Source organism: Borostomias antarcticus (assembly GCF_949987555.1).
Source record: "Borostomias antarcticus genome assembly, chromosome: 1".
Classification (NCBI taxonomy): Eukaryota; Metazoa; Chordata; class Actinopteri; order Stomiiformes; family Stomiidae; genus Borostomias; species Borostomias antarcticus.
Window position 1 is genome coordinate 43,822,838 of NC_140234.1, and position 9,393 is coordinate 43,832,230.

Here is a 9,393-nt window from a genome sequence, read left to right on the forward strand (position 1 = left end):
ATAAACAGGTACGTACCAGGAACCCACATTTACTCATGGGAGCCAACAGTTCATATGGTCCTCGACGGTGTGTGCTTGTGTGTGTATTGTGTTACTGTGTAGTGAAGTAGGTATCCGTGGCTACGTCACCTTGTCTGAGACCTGACTGCCGGTGGTCATGTACAGTATGTACTGTTACTGTACCTTAGCGAGCCGGTCTGCAGGAAGCGCGTGCTGTGCCTCCTCATTTTATGTTGGAAGCAAGTGCTGTGCCTCCTCAGTTAATGTTGGACGTACCGACCCTGCGGCCCCATCACCTGTCCAGCGCATGTCACCGCCCTCAAACCGTAATGTGCGCCGTGGTAACAACGGCCTACAGTCCGCAGTCTAGTGCAATGGTGCATGTTGATAGTTTAACGTGATGATCGCACCGGGAATAGTTTGTTTGTTTGTTTGTTTGTTTGTTTCCTGTATTTATTTGTACAGGGACAATGCACATCAATCAATAGTAACAACACAATAAATGAACCAGATTTAGCCCAAATGGCTTGTTTCCGTCTGCTGTCCCTGGCCAGATATTTAAAAGGCAACCTGTAAAAAAGCATATGAAATACAGTAGATTTATAATACATTACATTAGCCTATACAGAGGTTAAGACAGAATGACTCTAAAGACAATATTAAGACAGATAGTGTAGCATGCGGTCAGAGCAATAAGCTCATCAGGACAGACAACAGACATGTATGCATGTAAGACAGAACAGACACCTTGGTACAGTGCAAAATGACATTTAAAATGTATGCACAGCAGCACAAGCAAAGCATGAACTGACAAGACAAAAGCATACACTAAGGGCAGGACAAGCAAGCAGCACTGGACATTTACAACATAAGTGTACACATGTCTGGTTGTTAAAAAGCCATAATTCTAAGCTGCTCAGTGAAGGAACGGTAATTACTAAGTTCTCTAATGTGCTCTGTCACTAAGTTCCATTCCTGTGATGCCCTAACAGAGAATGCAGAGTGACTGAAGGCGCTTTTTCTAATAAGCACAACACAGTCACCTTGAGTTGAACCTCTGGTTGCCCTGAACATATTTGACCTCTGTGTGATAAATGTTCGAAGTGGAGGAGGGCAGTGTTGTGCAATATTTTAAAAACAAGGCAGATATTTGCATATTTATTATATTATCTCAGCTCAAAAGATTGTATTTTTGTAAAATAAGGCAGTGATGATAAGTGAACCAGGACTTGTTTGTACAGTGTTTCTAATGGCTTAAGTGTTGTTTTGTTAGCTTGTGCAACACTTGTCAGGCAATATGTGAGGTGTGGCATTATCATTGAGTTCACATATAACTTGGCTGCATCGTTGGTCATGGAGGTTCGGATGAATCTGAGATTGGACAAGTTAAATTTGACCTTAAGACATATCTTTTTAATATGAGATTTGAATGCCCAGATATTTGAACTAAGAGACAATCTGTAATTTCCTGCTAACATTGTGTCTGGATCTAGAGTGGTACAGGCCTTTTTAGAAACATAGTTTTAGCTATGTTGAGTTTAAGACATGATTGGTTTAGCCAAGCTCTGATATGGACCATAGGATCAGTGAGTTTTGCTGAAGCCTGTTCTTTGGTGCTGCCATGAGCATAAATCACTGTCATCGGCATATAGCTGGATCTCAATGCCAGGGCACACAGAAGGAAGGTCGCTGATGTAGAGACTAAGCAAAAGTGGTCCCAGTATAGAGCCTTGTGGGACGCCAGTGTGCCTGGTCCCAGTATAGAGCCTTGTGGGACACCAGTGTGCCTGGTCCCAGTATAGAGCCTTGTGGGACGCCAGTGTGCCTGGTCCCAGTATAGAGCCTTGTGGGACGCCAGTGTGCCTGGTCCCAGTATAGAGCCTTGTGGGACGCCAGTATGACTGGTCCCAGTATAGAGCCTTGTGGGACGCCAGTGTGACTGGTCCCAGTATAGAGCCTTGTGGGACGCCAGTATGACTGGTCCCAGTATAGAGCCTTGTGGGACGCCAGTGTGACTGGTCCCAGTATAGAGCCTTGTGGGACACCAGTGTGATTGGTCCCAGTATAGAGCCTTGCGGGACACCAGTAGGACAGGGCAGTGCAGGTGATTGGTGGCTGTGGACTTTCATGCACTGGTTTCTGTCATTTAGGCATGACTCCACCCACTTGAGGGCATTGGCGGAGAAGTTAAACCTTGACAGTTTGGCCAGTAATACCCTATGGTTTACAGTGTCAAATGCCTTTCTCAAGTCAAGGAAAACTGCCCCAACAGAGCATCCTTTGTCCATTAAAGCTTTTATCTTTTCTGTGAAAAAGCGTTAGCGGTGTCTGTGGAGTGATGAGCTCAAAAACCAGATTGCATGTGATGCAGTGAAAAGGGGCTATTGTTTAAATGGAAAATGAGCTGTTCTGCTACCCACTCCTCTATACTTTGTACACTACAGGCAAGATGCTAATTGGCCTGTAGTTGCAGACTGCAGATCACCTGACTTAAAAATAGGCTACTGCATCTTATCTGCAAGTGCACTGATTGCGGTTCCAATCTCCCCCGTTTAGTATGCTATCCCTGGTATCTCTTCATTTTCTAAAGCCAATATTTGACAAAACCGTGTAAGTGCACCTGATTGGTGCCAATTGTCTAATCAGTGAATGTCTGAATTGTGCATGTGCCAGTTTTGTTGGCCTCTCCATGTTATAATCATAACTTACTGCATTTCAATAATTTCAGGCCTTTTATATGTTGGGACATATTGCACACGTGCACAAAAGATAACATCAAAAACATTCCTAAAGAAGTTAACCATGGCAACGGTTGACACACACACACACACACACACACACACTGACGAGATCAGTATAAGTAGAGAATGAAGAGAAGAAAGACGAGAGAAGGGACATTAGGAGAGAGATTGAGGTAGTGTTAGTCCATAAAGGTGAGAGAGGATAATTTATTGGCTTGTCAGGTGGAATGCTTGAGCCAGGAGTCAGTCGTCTGCAGAAGCTCAATCTCATGGAAGGATTTATGGTGCTTTCATTTACCTGTTTGAATGCACGCTGTTCCTGTGGCCTGAGGTACACACACAAACACACACACACACACACACACACACACACGTACACACACACATGCACATACACACACACACACGTGCACGTACACACACACATGCACATACACACACACACACACACACACACACACATGCACACACGCACATACACACACACACACACACACACACACACACACATGCACGCACATACACACACTTACTTGTTATGGCCATCTATCGCTCTCTGCGTGAATGCATAGTATATACTGTACACACACATACAGCTGCACCCACTCATACACTATAGCCATTTAGTGGTATCTCAAACAAATATGATCTCCATTCACCAAGACAAAGACATCAACCTGTCACACCACACATACACACACACACACACATGAGCACACTTGTCACAAACGTCTAACAGTCTGAAAATGTATCTCTCAGAGGGCAGTAAACCTGTGCAGACTCGACAAACCCATAGTCTGACACACACACACACTCATACGCACACACACACACACACACACTCATACGCACACACACACACACTCATACGCACACACACACACTCATACGCACACACACACTCATACGCACACACACACTCATACGCACACACACACACACACACACACTCACACACTCATATGCACACACACACAGTCATACGCACACACACACATAAAGGCATTTTATTTCCACTCTATAAAAATTTAGAGGAAAAACGCGTTGGTCCTCCGTCATCAGTCAAAGTTTATTAAGAACATATTTTCTCCCGTCGACAACCCTGGGTTTCTACAGAGGGATGAGAGGACCTCCGTCAGAATTCCCAGGAAGTCGTGACGTCTGACCTCTGACCAATGGCTTACAGACTTTAAAACTCCTCCTTCACGTCACCATTCATGACCTGACTGCAAGACAGACAGACCTGACACAGAGAATACAGTGACCTCTGGTTCACAGCCAGTCAGGGGACAGGAGATCCTTGAAACACACACACACAAACCTGAGATGGTTCTCAGGATGATAGAACAATGAAACAGGCTCTCTCTGGCCTATTTTATGGTAAGGAGAGAGGGTCAGCTGTGTTTGGCCAGCAAGGACAAGAGGTAAAAAAGGGGGGGGGGGGGGAAGAGGTCAAACAAGAGCTTGAGACATATGTCTATTCTTTTAACAATCACCCCTAACCAGGATGGGAGTAATCTGTTAACCCACGCCAAGATGCTGATACAACAGTATTGCACTAGTTCCTGGTTAAAGGGCCGTGTAGGGGACAGCAGTAACATATTCCCAAAAATGTTAAGTCTGAAATGAAGCAGCAGAACAAAGTCACCGGGTGAAATATCACGTTCAAATGTTGCCTTATTAGGCAAGGATTTGGGAAACGGGGCCTGTTTTCCAAGGCAACTAATTTCATAGAAACACATTGTAGCCTCATGAGACCATCCTGATTTTGCGAGCTCACATTCTGTTTCTCTCGCAAATCGATCTGGATACTCTCCATGGAGATCCGCTTGTGTCAGATCAGAAAACGATCTCACCAATTAGCATTGGTTCTGAGGGATTTGAAATACAAACAGCTACGCTGGGCAGGTTTAGGTGTGAAGACAGCGAGGAGCGGTTAGCGGGTGACAGACGGTGATAGACAGATGGTTCATCCAATCGCCTGCCAAGTATTTTTGAAAGTACCCACCCTTTTCCAAATAGTTTCCAACGGGGAGTTATCAGCTTGTTATGTGAAGCAAACCATCTGGTGCGTCATGTTAAACGTATTGCACAATTAAGGACTCCCCTTCTGCCCGTGTCTTTGTCTGACTGGGCTAGACATCTGCAGCTGAGGTACAGCCCAGGTGTGGGTGGATGGCATTCATACAAGACATCATTCCATGCTGACCCATCGTATTCACCCAAATATCAAACCCTGTGACCTTCTATTCTCTTACTAAACAAAGGCGATCTTTCAGCAGCATTCATAAGGAGAAATCACATTTTTTTCTCAACCCTGGTGGACACAATCATACGCTCAGGGTTGTGATCTGACCGCGCTTGCGTGGGAAATGAATCCACAGCCCTGGCGAAAACACCAGCGGAGAGAACGCGGTCTTAGGGAGCTTTACAAGCCAAACATGCAAATGGTAGTCAGAATTATGACCTCCAGGTCATACTGCAAAACGTATTTCCCATGTTTTCATAACCGTCTAACCTCTCAAGGAGGGCAAATCGTTAACTGCAGCTTCACAGGAGGGATGAGGAGTGAGCAAAGCATGTCGCAATGGCAGTCTTGTGACAGCGAGTCCCCTAGAACCACCAGGAGGAATTCAACTCTTGTTTGGTCAGTTTTATAGGTTCGTTTTGTTCTCTCTTTCAACTTGGGAAGTGGCACGACACCCCCAAGCCCGTATCTTCTCCATACCCAGATAGGGATGCGCCGATCCGATATTTAGATCAGGTATCGGCCCCGATATTGAATGAATAACTAGATTGGATATCGGTGGCAATAGGCCCGATCTATAGGAACCAGACTATTCTATCCATTTCTATGCTGTGCGCAGAATGTGACATTGACGGTGGCGGAGGATTTACAAAAGCAAATGTGCCTATTTGGAAATATTTCAGATTTAAACCCAAAGCTAATAGGGAACCTGATAACATTAATGAGGCAATCTGTAAACTAGAGCAATTTCTCCCTCAACTTACTCTAGTCTAGTCAGGAGCGCAGAGCGGGGGTCTCATCCATTATATTTTACAATGTACTTTTTATTTATTGAAAGTAGGTGCTGATATGAGAAAATAAATATATAGACTAAGTAGGATTCAAGGATTATTTAATTGTTAGGCTTACATCCAATATACAAGTAGCCATATGTTGGGTAAAATTGATGAGTAAAATTATGTTTGGCTCCTCATCAACAAGATACAAGATATCCTAATAATAAAAACAATTCAATGCAGTACAGTAGCAATACAGTAAGAATATGATGTGTAAAAAGTGTATGTTAATGATAATAATTAATGATAAGTAATTAAATTAAGAAGGCCGCAAATAAAAAGACCACTGGTATCAGATAAGTATTGGCAGATATCCAAATTCTGGAATTGGATCGGGGAACTGAAAAAAAAGTGGATCGGTGCATCTCTATACCCAGACAACAAACCACAACAGGAAGTCAGCATAATGTGCTACATAAGAGTCTGTGCCACTTCGCCGCCCAAGCTGGTTTTCTGAGGGCGTATCGATGAGTCAAGATTGAGAGAGTGATGTGGTAGCAGCAAATGAGAGATGCTAGCCCAGGTTAGATGGGCGGGGCCAGGTTGGGTGGGAGAGCCTGATTGCGGAAATCATCACTGATTGGTGTTGCCGGGAATCCGGTGCTTCCGATCAATTGCCAGGATTTGAAAACCTTTTTTTTGCATTAAGTGTCCCAGACCCAAAGAGAGATCTGCAGCATGCAGTAACGTAGTTAGCATAGTCTGCCTCGCTCCATCAATTTGTTTAACTTGCTTAGCCGGCCTGAGCGCAGTTGTTCGGCGATATGACAATATCAAGTTTGAATTGTCAGTTGTAGGAGAACATCTGATTGCCTTGTTACCATTGTGTCAAGCCAAGAGGCAACATTTATTCAGTATCTTGACAGTAACCAAAAATATTGTAAAACAGTTAGCGCATCCTCCTTTTTGTCTTGCCGTTGTATAATAGGCAATTACAAGCAAATATTAATACCAAATACGCAGTAAATATATCATGTAAATCCTGCATGACACAATGTCTACAGGTGCTTTCTGGACGCATAGGCTGCATACTGAAGCTGATTTATTATTTATGTTTACGTGACACAAGCAGTTGATTTTCTTGCAGTCACAGGGCTGTTACCTTCTTGTGTTGTGTAGCGATAGTGTTGTTACTTTTTTTTTTAAGTAGTGCAATGATTTTGATGCTGTAGCCTAAATCCTGGTGGGAAATAACAATAATAATACTAACAATAACAATAACAATAATAATAAATAATAATAATAATTTTAAAGAAAAATACTGTGACCGTAGCGGGGGCGGGGGGCCCAGGGGCCCACACACCCCATAATCCGTCCATGATCCCCACCTACTCTGCCCTCCTACATTCATACAGGATTATGTCCTCCAAAGTCAAAGTCAACTTTATTTATATAGCACTGTTCATACAAACAAAATGTAGCACACAGTGCTTCACACAATAATTAAAAACTGTTAAAGTAGTAGATAAAATTAAGAGAATAAAAAGGAATGTCACGATACCAAAAATGTAGTAGTCGATAAACAATACCAGTGAAATTCCACGATTCTTGATACCCAATTCAATACCACAGAAAAAAAGTAAAAATCACATGTAGCCTACTTCAACATACAGCCTACTTTATTAAAAGATAATTTTATGTCTGATACTGTAGGCTACTGTGAAAGGAAAATTATGAGACCTCAATTATCAGGTAGCTTAGCTCAGTGACTGTAAGAATACAGTATAAGCCTACACAAATGCCTGGCATTATGCAAAATACACAGACCTGGGGCTAAAATGTTGAGCCAAGACGATCATAAGCTTAGCTATATATATCTGCATATGTTTTGCATTGGCTGGCATGTTCTATCTAGCTGACTGAGCTGGCAAAACAACCTGGCTGGCTAACTAGCAGTTGGCCTGCAGCTTGTGTGACAAATATGGTAAACTAAGGTTAGCTAGCCACTAGCATGAACGGTACAAAGGCATCTATTCAAAAATGTTAATTACCTGACAAAAGGCATCTAAGAAATCGACTGGCTATAGAACAAGCAACTGACCTCAACAAGACATGGTGGATAGCGCTAGCTAAGCTAGCAAGTAGTACTAGCCAAACAGCCCAAAACATTTTTTAAGTCATTTTGAGTTTTTGATTCATTTTGCTAGGCTACTATCAGTCCTCTAGTTTATACAGAATAGATTCATAAAATCGAATTGGAAATTGTTCATTTTCAAGAGATTGTTAGCCTAGAATGTCTAGCTCTATGTTTTTTTTAATATCTAGCCATGTGAAAGTACCAAGGAGAGCCTGATGACGTGAGGCTAATGTGAAAGACAAAGTTGATCGGGTCTCATTAACGTTACTAGACTAGCGGCCGCATACAAATCCATTCCCATGAGACAAATCATTTGTGTTGTTTTGCGTCTCCTCAAACCAAGAATATTAGTTAACATTACTATGCTAGCAGTACACTAGTAGGAGTAATATTCGCCCATCAGGTCCGGAAGAATTGCATCCCTGGAATCTACGGTACCAAAAACGAGTACCGTCATATTTTCAGAATTTTGGCATCGACTTGGTACTGAAGTATCGGTTCTTGTGACATCCCTATATGATGTATGGTATAAGAGAATAGAAAGTAAAAAAAACACACACAAAAAATGTTATAATAATAATAATAATAATAATAATAATAATAATAATATAGGTAAAACTACATGATGAAAGCAAGATTAAAAAGGTATGTCTTAAGATCTTGCTTAAAAGTTCTCACAGTTTGGGCCATCCTCCACCCCCACCTCCTCCTCCTGTGGACACTGCCGACATCTTTGAGTCTCAGCTCTTTCCGGTTGTAGTCAGACCCCCCTTCCCCAACCACACGCTGCAGGGGGGGTGAGTGACTCTGGAGTAATGCTGACCTGCTCTGTGACACGTAGTCATGCAGCTGAGTCATCAGCAATTCTGTAGAGAGAAATTAGAGAAGATACCCTTCATTCCTCCCTCCCTCTCCCCTCTGGGTCTCTCTTTTTATGTATCCCTCTCTCCCTTTTGTTGGATACGTTTCTAAAACAGATGTAGCCCTCTTCTTCCTCCTCTTCCCCCCCATGGAACATTCTTTTCATCCCCCAAGAACACTCTCTTCACATTTCTGGTACATAAACTGTACCTTTCTTCCCTGGGCTCCTTTAAAATACCTTCAGTAGGGATACACGATATATCGGCAATCATATCGGTATCGGTCCGATGTGCAAAACAGGACCAATGTGAACAACCGATAATTATTTCTGTCTAGCTGCTGTTGTGTGTGTTGTTTTTGAGAGGAAACAATGCAGTAAATCTATGATTTATCATCTTTTCCAAATGATTTGGAAATAGAGACAGTGTGTTTTTCAGTATGTATTTTACAGAGAAAGTGATGCGCACACTCTGGCTTCTTAGATGCAAAAATTGATTTAATGAGACATAAAAAAGACCAACGTTTCGGCGCTAGGCCTTCATCAGGGTCATCTATTTTCTTTTTTCAGTATGTATAACATTTGATTATCATAGAAACTTGTTTTTATACAGATCATATCGACATCGTTAA

At 42.5% G+C, this 9,393-nt stretch overlaps 1 protein-coding gene across 1 annotated transcript in view; it reads right to left on the bottom strand.

The window, feature by feature from the left end:
* The window catches only part of veph1 (ventricular zone expressed PH domain-containing 1), a gene marked incomplete at both ends in the record, with an annotated part of 136,069 nt that overhangs the window by 93,634 nt on the left and 33,042 nt on the right, over positions 1-9,393 (bottom strand). The gene's annotated exons all lie outside the window — the stretch shown is intronic.